At 47.3% G+C, this 8,873-nt stretch overlaps 1 pseudogene; it reads left to right on the forward strand.

Annotated features, from left to right (window-relative positions):
• LOC119279737 overlaps positions 1–2,598 on the forward strand; it is a 25,712-nt pseudogene extending 23,114 nt beyond the window's left edge.
• The last annotated feature ends 6,275 nt before the right edge of the window (positions 2,599–8,873 follow it).

Below are 8,873 nucleotides of genomic sequence, written 5' to 3' on the forward strand. Positions count from 1 at the left end.
GGCGGCGGGCGCAGAGCGGGCCCGCGCGGGCCTCGCATGGGCTCCGCTGGCTGCGGCGGCGGGAAGGGCACGGGTGCCACGTGGCAGGCCACGATTGGGCACGCGCGGCGGTGCTGGACGTGTCCGGCGCGGGATGGACACGTCCGGTGGCAGGAGGAGGAAGAGGCTAGGGTTTCGGGGAATTCATCCGCGAATTTTCGGGGGAGGGCATTTTTATAGTTTCTGGGAGCTAGGAGAGTCCAAATGGAGCACGGTTTTCAGCCACGCGATCGTGATCGAACGGTGGAGAGCATGGAGGGGAGTTTGCTGGGTTTTGGGCCACTTTGGAGGGGTGTTGGGCTGCAAGACAAAAGAGGCCTTTACGGTTCCCCGGTTAATCGTTGGAGTATCGAACGACCTCCAAATGGCACGAAACTTGACAGGCGGTCTACCGGTGCTATGCTAAGGCCGCTTGGCAAGACTCGTTCCATTCTGAGAACATTTAACACCCGCTCACGAAGAAAGGCAAGAAGGGGACACCGGATGACATAGGAGCACAGGATTGCAAAACGGACAACGGGGAGAATGCTCAGATGCATGAGACGAACACGTATGCAATGCAATGCACATGATGACATGATAAAATGCAACACGCAAGCAAATGACATGGCAATGACGGCGAATAACTGGCAGACACCTGGCGCATCAAATCCAGGGCGTTGCAGCCAACTCCACGAAGCTCATCCGCCTCAACCTCAGCTGCAACGCCATCTCCGGCAAGGTCCCCGCGGAGGTCGTCGGCTCCTCGTCGCTCCTCTTCCTCGACCTCTCGTACAAAAAGCTATCTGGCCACATCCCTGACTCTTTCGGGGGCGGATCCAAGGCTCCGTCCTCGTCCTCGTGGAAAGAAGCCGTCACCGGGAGCTACCAGCTCATCTTCCTCAGCCTCGCACACAACTCGCTTGACGGGCCGGTGCCGGAGTCGCTCGGCGGGCTCAGCAAGCTGCAGGAGCTGGACCTAGCCGGCAACAACCTCAATGGCTCCATCCCCCCCCAGCTAGGATCGCTTCACAACCTCAGGACGCTCGACCTCTGAGCAACGAGCTCACCGGAGATATCTCGGAGAGCCTCGCAAACCTCACCACGACGCTCTTGTCCTTCAATGTCTCCTACAATAACCTCCGGCGCGGCCAGCCTCGCTCGCCCAGAAGTTTGGGCACACCTCCTTCGCCGGCAACATACTGCTCTGTGGGTACTTTGCTTCCTCGCCGCCATGTCCCGTGTCCACGTCTCCGGCGCCGGCGTCAACCTCGCAGGGGACAACCGGGTGCCACGGCCTCCGCAAGTTCAGCTCCAAGGAGCTCGTACTGATCATCGCCGGGATTGTGATCGGCGTCCTCATCTTGCTATCGCTCTGCTGCCTCTTGCTCTGCTTATTGACAAGGAAGAAGAAGTCCAGCACTGGCACCAAAGCACAGAGCGGGAAGCAGTTGTCAAGCAAGGACGCCACCGGCGCCGGCGCCGCTGCAGCTGCCGGGCAAGGCGAGAAGCTGGGGGCGTCCAAGGCGGAGTCCGGCGGCAACGTGGGCGTCAAGTTGGTGCACTTCAACGGGCCGCTGGTGTTCACGGCCGACGACCTGCTGTGCACCACCGCGGAGATCATGGGGAAGAGCACGTACGACACAGTGTACAAGGCGACACTGGAGGATGGTAGCCTGCTGGCCGTGAAGCGGCTGCGGGAGAAGATCACCAAGGGGCAGAAGGAGTTCGAGGCCGAGGCGGCAGCTCTCGGCAAGGTCCGGCATCCCAACCTGCTCTCGCTCAGAGCCTACAACCTCGGTCCCAAGGGGGAGAAGCTGCTAGTCATCGATTACATTCCCAAGGGCAGCCTCTCCGCCTTCTTACACAATGAGATTGCTTCCTTCAAAATTGTTCATCCTTTGAAGCTGGATCCAGCTCTGTGGTTCTGACATTTGGTTTGGTTCATGGTGTTCGTTCAGCTCGAGCTCCCAACACGCCGGTGGACTGGATGACGCGGATGGCGATTGCCAAGGGGACGGCCCACGGGCTCGCCTAACTCCACGATGACATGAACATCCTCCACGGCAACCTCACCGGCAACAACGCGCTCCTCGACGACGACTCCAGCCCCAAGATCACTGACATCAGCCTGTCTTGCCTCATGACGGCCGCAGTGAACTCGAGCGTGCTAGCTGCGGCGAGCGCGCTGGGGTACCGCGCGCCGGAGCTGTCCAAGCTCAAGAAGGCCAGCGGCAAGACCAACGTGTTTAGCCTGGGCATCATCATCCTGGAGCTCCTCACCGGCAAGTCCCCTGCCAACACGACCTACCACAGTGGGTGGGGTCCATCGTGAAGGAGGAGTGGACCAACGAGGTGTTCGACCTGGAGCTGATGCGGGACACGGCCGCCGGCCCGGAGGGGGACAAGCTCATGGACACGCTCAAGCTCGCGCTGCAGTGCGTCGAGGTCTCGCCGTCGGCCCGGCCCGAGGCGCGAGAGGTGCGGCGGAAGCTCAAGGAGATCCGGCCCGGGATGGTACAGTGCAGGAGGAGAGGGAGAGAGCGAGCTGGTGCGGTCCGACCAGGTGGGCTGGTTTAATGGTCATGCTGTTGTGCAAAAAAAACCCGGATGGACTAGTATTCACCGAAGGAACGACCAGGTGGCGGTCAAAGCTAGCTTTCGGTCGCTGACTCGGCCAAGTCAGCAAATACATACACAAAATCGTATACATGGACCAAAGTGAACCCCTAGCACAAGTACTTGGACCGTAGTTCCGGTATTTTGAAGTAGTGGTACTAATGTGTCACCCGACTCAAGTTTGGTGACCTAGGATGGATTTTTCTCTTCTGTTAAAATAGGAGATCACTGTTATCATGGCTTATGTGATGTTTGTGCTAGTGTGAGTGCAATTCCTTTTACCTTATATCAAGAAATTATGAATGATATTGCACCTGCTGAGATAGAAGATATTGATGTTACTATTAAGATTGCCAATAGAGATACTATATCACCAATTGGGATTGTTAGAGATGTTGAAGTCTTGTGTGGGAAAATTAAATACCCTACTGTTTTCTTGTTCTTGGTTCCCCACAAGATGATTTTTGTCCCATTATATTTGGTAGACCTTTCCTGAATATTGTTAATGCTAAGATAGACTGCAAGAAATATATTATTACTGCCAGTTTAGGGGATATGTCTCATGATTTTAATTTCTCTAAATTTCGTAGACAACCCCATGATAAAGAATTGCCTAGTAAGGATGAAATTATTGGCTTGCTTCTATTGCCGTGCCTCCAACTGATCCTTTAGAATAGTATTTGCTACACCATTAAAATGATATGTTTATGAATGAAAGAAGGGAAATAGATGAAATATTCTTTAATCAAAGACCTATTTTGAACACAATTTGCGTGTTGAAATCCTTGGGGATCCTCCTCCACCCAAGGGTGATCCCATGTTTGATCTTAAACAATTATATGATACTCTTAAATATGCTTATCTTGATGAAAAGAAGATATATCCTGTTATTATTAGTGCTAACCTTTTAGAGTGAAGAAAAGAAATTATTGAAAACTTTGAAGAAGCTCCATGCCGCTATTGGATATACTCTTGATGATCTTAAGGGCATTAGTCCCACTCTATGTCAGCACAAAATTAATTTGGAGCCTCATGCTAAATTTGTTGTTGATCATCAACGACGGTTAAATCCTAAGATGAAAGTGGTAAGAAATGAAATACTAAAGCTTCTAGAGGCAGGTATAATTTATCCTATTGCTGATAGTAGGTGGGTAAGTCCCGTTCATTGTGTCCCTAAGAAGGGAGGTTGTTGGATATCGGGTTCCAGCAAAACCCTTAAGGTTCAAACTCTGGGGTGCGCGTGAAGATCTTTCCCCTACCGATCCACGCCCAACGCCTCGCTATGGATCTAAGCTACACGATGAACAACACAAGGGACGCAAGGTTTATACTAGTTCGGGCCACCATTGTGGTGTAATACCCTACTCTAGTTTGTTGTGTGGTGGATTGCCTCAGGGGCTGATGATGAACAATACAAGGGGAAGAACTGCCTCGCGAGGGGAGGAGTCCTTGTGGTGGTGTGTTTGAGGAGGGATCGATCTGTCTCCGTTGGCTCTGGATGAGATGCCTTCCACTATGGTGGCTAGCCCTATATATAGAGGCCTTGGTCCTCTTCCCAAATATTGAGCGGGAAGGGATTCCACAATGGCGGTATTTGAAGGGGAACATCTAGTACAACTTATCCTGACTAAAGTTGGTCTTCGGCTGCCAAAGGCACTGGCGATGACGCCGTCTTGGGCTCCATGGTGACCCCCGTCTTGCCGTCCTCCTGGTCCTTGTCTTGTTGCACTGATATGGAAACCTTTGCTTAATGCCTCGGTACTCCGCGCCTGCGCTTGCCCCCTTAGCACCAAAGGAGAAATAAGGACGTTGCGCTGGCTAGTACCCGCCTGGTCTCGATCGTCATGGCTTACGTCACAAGCACCTTGTGAGGCACCCTTGCCTTGATCTCTCTGCGTCCTCGCGAGCCTGCCTGGTGAGGCAGCTCCTGTGGAGGCCTTGTGTTGTCTGCCCCGCGAGGCTTGGCCCCTCGCAAGGATCTTGAGCTGATGAAGATGGGCCACGCTGGGCCACTCCTTGAGCCACGCCACAGGCTGCAGGCAGGCAAGTCTGGGGACCCCCGTTCCCAGAACACCGATAGAGGTATTACTGTTGTTCCTAATGATAAGAATGAATTTACTGCACCAAGAATTGTTACAGGTTATAGAATGGTAATTGATTTCCACAAATTAAATAAAGCTACTAGAAAAGATCATTACCCTCTACCTTTTGTTGATCAAAATCTAGAAAGACTATCCAAACATACACATTTCTACTTTCTAGATGGTTATTTTGGTTTCTCTCAAATACCTATGTCAAAAGATGATTAGGAAAACACCACTTTTACTTTCCCTTTTGGTACTTTTTCTTATAGATGTATACCTTTTGGTTTAGGCAATGCACCTGCTACCTTTCAAAGATGTATGACTGCTATATTCTCTGACTTTTGTGAAAATATTGTTGAAGTTTTCATGGATGATATCTCCGTTTACGGAACTTATTTTGATGATTGCTTAAGCAACCTTGATCTAGTTTTGCAGAGATGTGAAGAAACTAATCTTGTCTTGAATTGGGAGAAGTACCACTTTATGGTTAATGTAGGTATTGTCTTGGGGCATAAAATTTCTGAAAGAGGTATTGAAGTTGATAAAGCTAAAGTAGATGCTATTGAAAATATGTCGTGTCCTAAAGATATCAAAGGTATAAGAAGTTTCCTTGGTCATGCTGGTTTCTGTAGGAGGTTTATTAAATACTTCTCTAAAATTTCTAGGCATCTCACTAATCTCTTGCAAAAAGATGCTCCTTTTGTTTTTGATGATGATTGTGTAGAAGCATTTGAAATACTTAAGAAAGCCTTGATTTCTGCACCTATTGTTCAACCGCCTGATTGGAATTTACCCTTTGAAATTATGTGTGATGCTAGTGATTATGCTGTTGGTGTTGTTCTAGGGCAAAGAGTCGATAAGAAATTGAATGTTATTCATTATTCTAGTAAAACTCTAGACGGTGCCCAGAGAAATTATGCTACTACTGAAAAGAATTTTTGGCAGTTTTTTTTGCTAGTGATAAGTTTAGATCATTATTGATTCCAAAGTAACTATTCACACTGATCATGCTGCTATTAAATATCTTATGGAAAAGAAAGATGCTAAACCTAGACTTATTAGATGGGTTCTCTTGTTACAAGAATTTTATTTGCATATTATTGATAGAAAGGGAGGTGAGAACCCCGTTGGATACAACTTGTCTAGGTTAGAAAATGTTCTTGATGACCCACTGCCTATTGATGATAGCTTTCCTGATGAACAATTAGCTATCATAAATGTTTCCCGTAATACTCCATGGTATGCTGATTATGCTAATTACATTGTTGCTAAATTTATACCACCTAGTTTCACATACCAACAACTGAAAAAGTTTTTCTATGATTTAAGACATTACATTTGGGATGACCCACACTTTTATAAAGAAGGAGTGGATGATGTTATTAGACGTTGTGTACCTGAGCATGAACATGAACAGATCCTACACAAGTGTCACTCCGAGGCTTACGGAGGACACCACGCTGGAGATAGAACTGCACATAAGGTATTGCAATCCGGTTTTATTGGCCTACTCTCTTCAAGGATGCTCATAAGTTTGTCTTGTCTTGTGATGAATGCCAAAGAATTGGTAATATTAGTAGACGTTAGGAGATGCCTATGAACTATTCCCTTGTTATTGAACTATTTGATATTTGGGGCTTTGATTATATGGGACCTTTTCCTTCCTCCAATGGGTATTCTAGTTGCTGTTGATTATGTTACTAAGTGGGTAGAAGCTATTCCAACTAGTAGTTTTGATCATAACACCTCTGTTAAGATGCTTAAAGAAGTTATTTTTCTGAGGTTTGGAGTCCCTAGATATTTAATGACTGATGGTGCTTTACATTTTATTCATGGCGCTTTCCGTAAAATGCTTGCTAAGTATGATGTTAACCATAGAATTGCATCTCCATATCATCCTCAGTGTACTGGTCAAGTAGAATTGAGTAATAGAGGGATTAAATTGATTTTGCAAAAGACTATTAATAGATCTAGAAATAATTGGTCCAAGAAACTTGATGATGCATTATGGGCTTATAGAACCGCTTATAAAAATCCTATGGGTATGTCTCCGTATAAAATGGTTTATGGAAAGGCTTATCACTTACCTCTCGAACTAGAAGATAAGGCATATTGGGCTATTAAAGAGCTCAATTATGATTTGAAACTTGCCGGTGAGAAGAGGTTATTTGACATTAGTTCGCTTGATGAATGGTGAACCCAAGCCTATGAGAATGCCAAGTTGTTTCAAAAAGGTTAAAAGATGGCATGACAAGATGATACAAAAGTGTGAGTTTAATGTAGGTGATCATGTTTTGATATACAACTCTCGTTTAAGATTTTTTGCAGGAAAATTTCTCTCTACATGGGAATGTCCTTATATTTTCGAGGAGGTCTATCGTTCTGGTGCCATAAAAATCAACAACATCGAAGGCACAAATCCGAAGGTGGTAAACGGTCAAAGAATTAAACATTATAACTCAGGTAATCCCATAAATGTTGAAACCAATATAATTGACGCCGTAACACCGGAGGAGTACATAAGGGATACTTTCTAGAATGTTTCAGACTCTGAAAAGGAATAGATATGTGGTACGGTAAGTAAACCGACTCCAAAACTGTTCTAATAGCATTTTTTCTCCGTTGTGGAATATTTAAAAAAATAGGAAAATTAAAAGTAGTCCAAAAGAGACACGAGGCGACCACAAGGGTGGAGGGCGTGCCCTAACCCCTGGGCGCGCCCCCTACCTTGTGGCCACCTTGTGTGCCCTCCGGAATTCGTTTTCTTGCACGATACTTCTTTTGGTCGGTAAAAATTCATTATATAATATTCCGAAGGTTTTGACCACCATACCATGGCAAAATCCTCTATTTTTGTGTCGAGCTATTTTTGTGACAGATCTTGATCGCCATGACATCAACAAGCGCCCCAAGGACACATTTTTGAGAAGGTCATCAACCCTTACCTCGCGGAGGTGCTGCAACACCCTCAAACCATTGAGATGCGTGAGGGGGTGCTGTCGGTGTCAAAACTGGCGGATCTCGGGTAGGGGGTCCCGAACTGTGCATCTAAGGTCGATGGTAACATGAGGCGGGGGACACGATGTTTACCCAGGTTTGGGCCCTCTCTATCAAGGTAATACCCTACTTCCTGCTATTTTAATCTTGATGATATGAATATTACAAGAGTTGATCTGCCACGAGATCGTAATAGCTAAACCCTAGAAGTCTAGCCTATGAGGATTGTTTGTGTCCCTACGGACTAAGCCCTCCGGTTTATATAGACACTGGAGGGGACTAGGGTTGTATAAAGTCGGTTATAGAGAAAGGAATCTACATATCCGATCGCCAAGCTTGCCTTCCACGCCAAGGATAGTCCCATCCGGACACGGGAGAGAATCTTTAGTCTTGTATCTTCATAGCCCAACAGTCCGGCCCATATCAATAGTCCGGTCGTCCGAGGACCCCTTAATCCAGGACTCCCTTAGTAGCCCCTGAACCAGGCTTCAATGAAGAGGTGTCCGACGTGCAGATTGTCTTTGGCATTGCAAGATGGGCTCCTCCTCCGAATACTCCAAATCTTCCTTCGAACACAAGAAATGTATCCGACTCTGCAAAACAAATACCACACACAACCGTAGAGAGTATAATAATTCACGAGTTCAATCTGCTGACAACTTTTTACAACATGACATCACGTCGACACCCGGTTATTATTCGAACCGTTTTTTAGCCCACCGCTCCATATTTCAAGATGCGGTTCCATTGGCACGTCTTGTCAAAGTAGAGATCGTGTCCCCTTATTGCGGGATTCTCATCAACACGGGTATGGGTAATCCCACTGCACCGTTTGCACGACCCTCAGGGATAAGCGAGTTTTTAGGGAAAGTGGGGAGGCGCTTGATATTCACTGCCTTTATAAAGGGATAAAGATCCAACTCTTTCACCGACGCCTTCTCTTTGCTTCCCCATTCTCGAGCTCCATCGCCCAAGCTTCCATCTCTTCCGCCCCAAAAAGCACTCCAGCCATGTCTGGATCAGGAGTGTAGGGCAAGTGGATGGCCTCCTCTGTAAAGGAGAAGTGTATCGAGAAACTCTGGGAGGCCGGGTATCTGGCCAAGGATATCGTGCACCGTCTCCCGGCAGTGGGACAGATCGTCCCTACTCCAGAAC

This window comes from Triticum dicoccoides, chromosome 3B (genome assembly GCF_002162155.2).
Source record: "Triticum dicoccoides isolate Atlit2015 ecotype Zavitan chromosome 3B, WEW_v2.0, whole genome shotgun sequence".
In the NCBI taxonomy this organism is placed as follows: Eukaryota; Viridiplantae; Streptophyta; class Magnoliopsida; order Poales; family Poaceae; genus Triticum; species Triticum dicoccoides.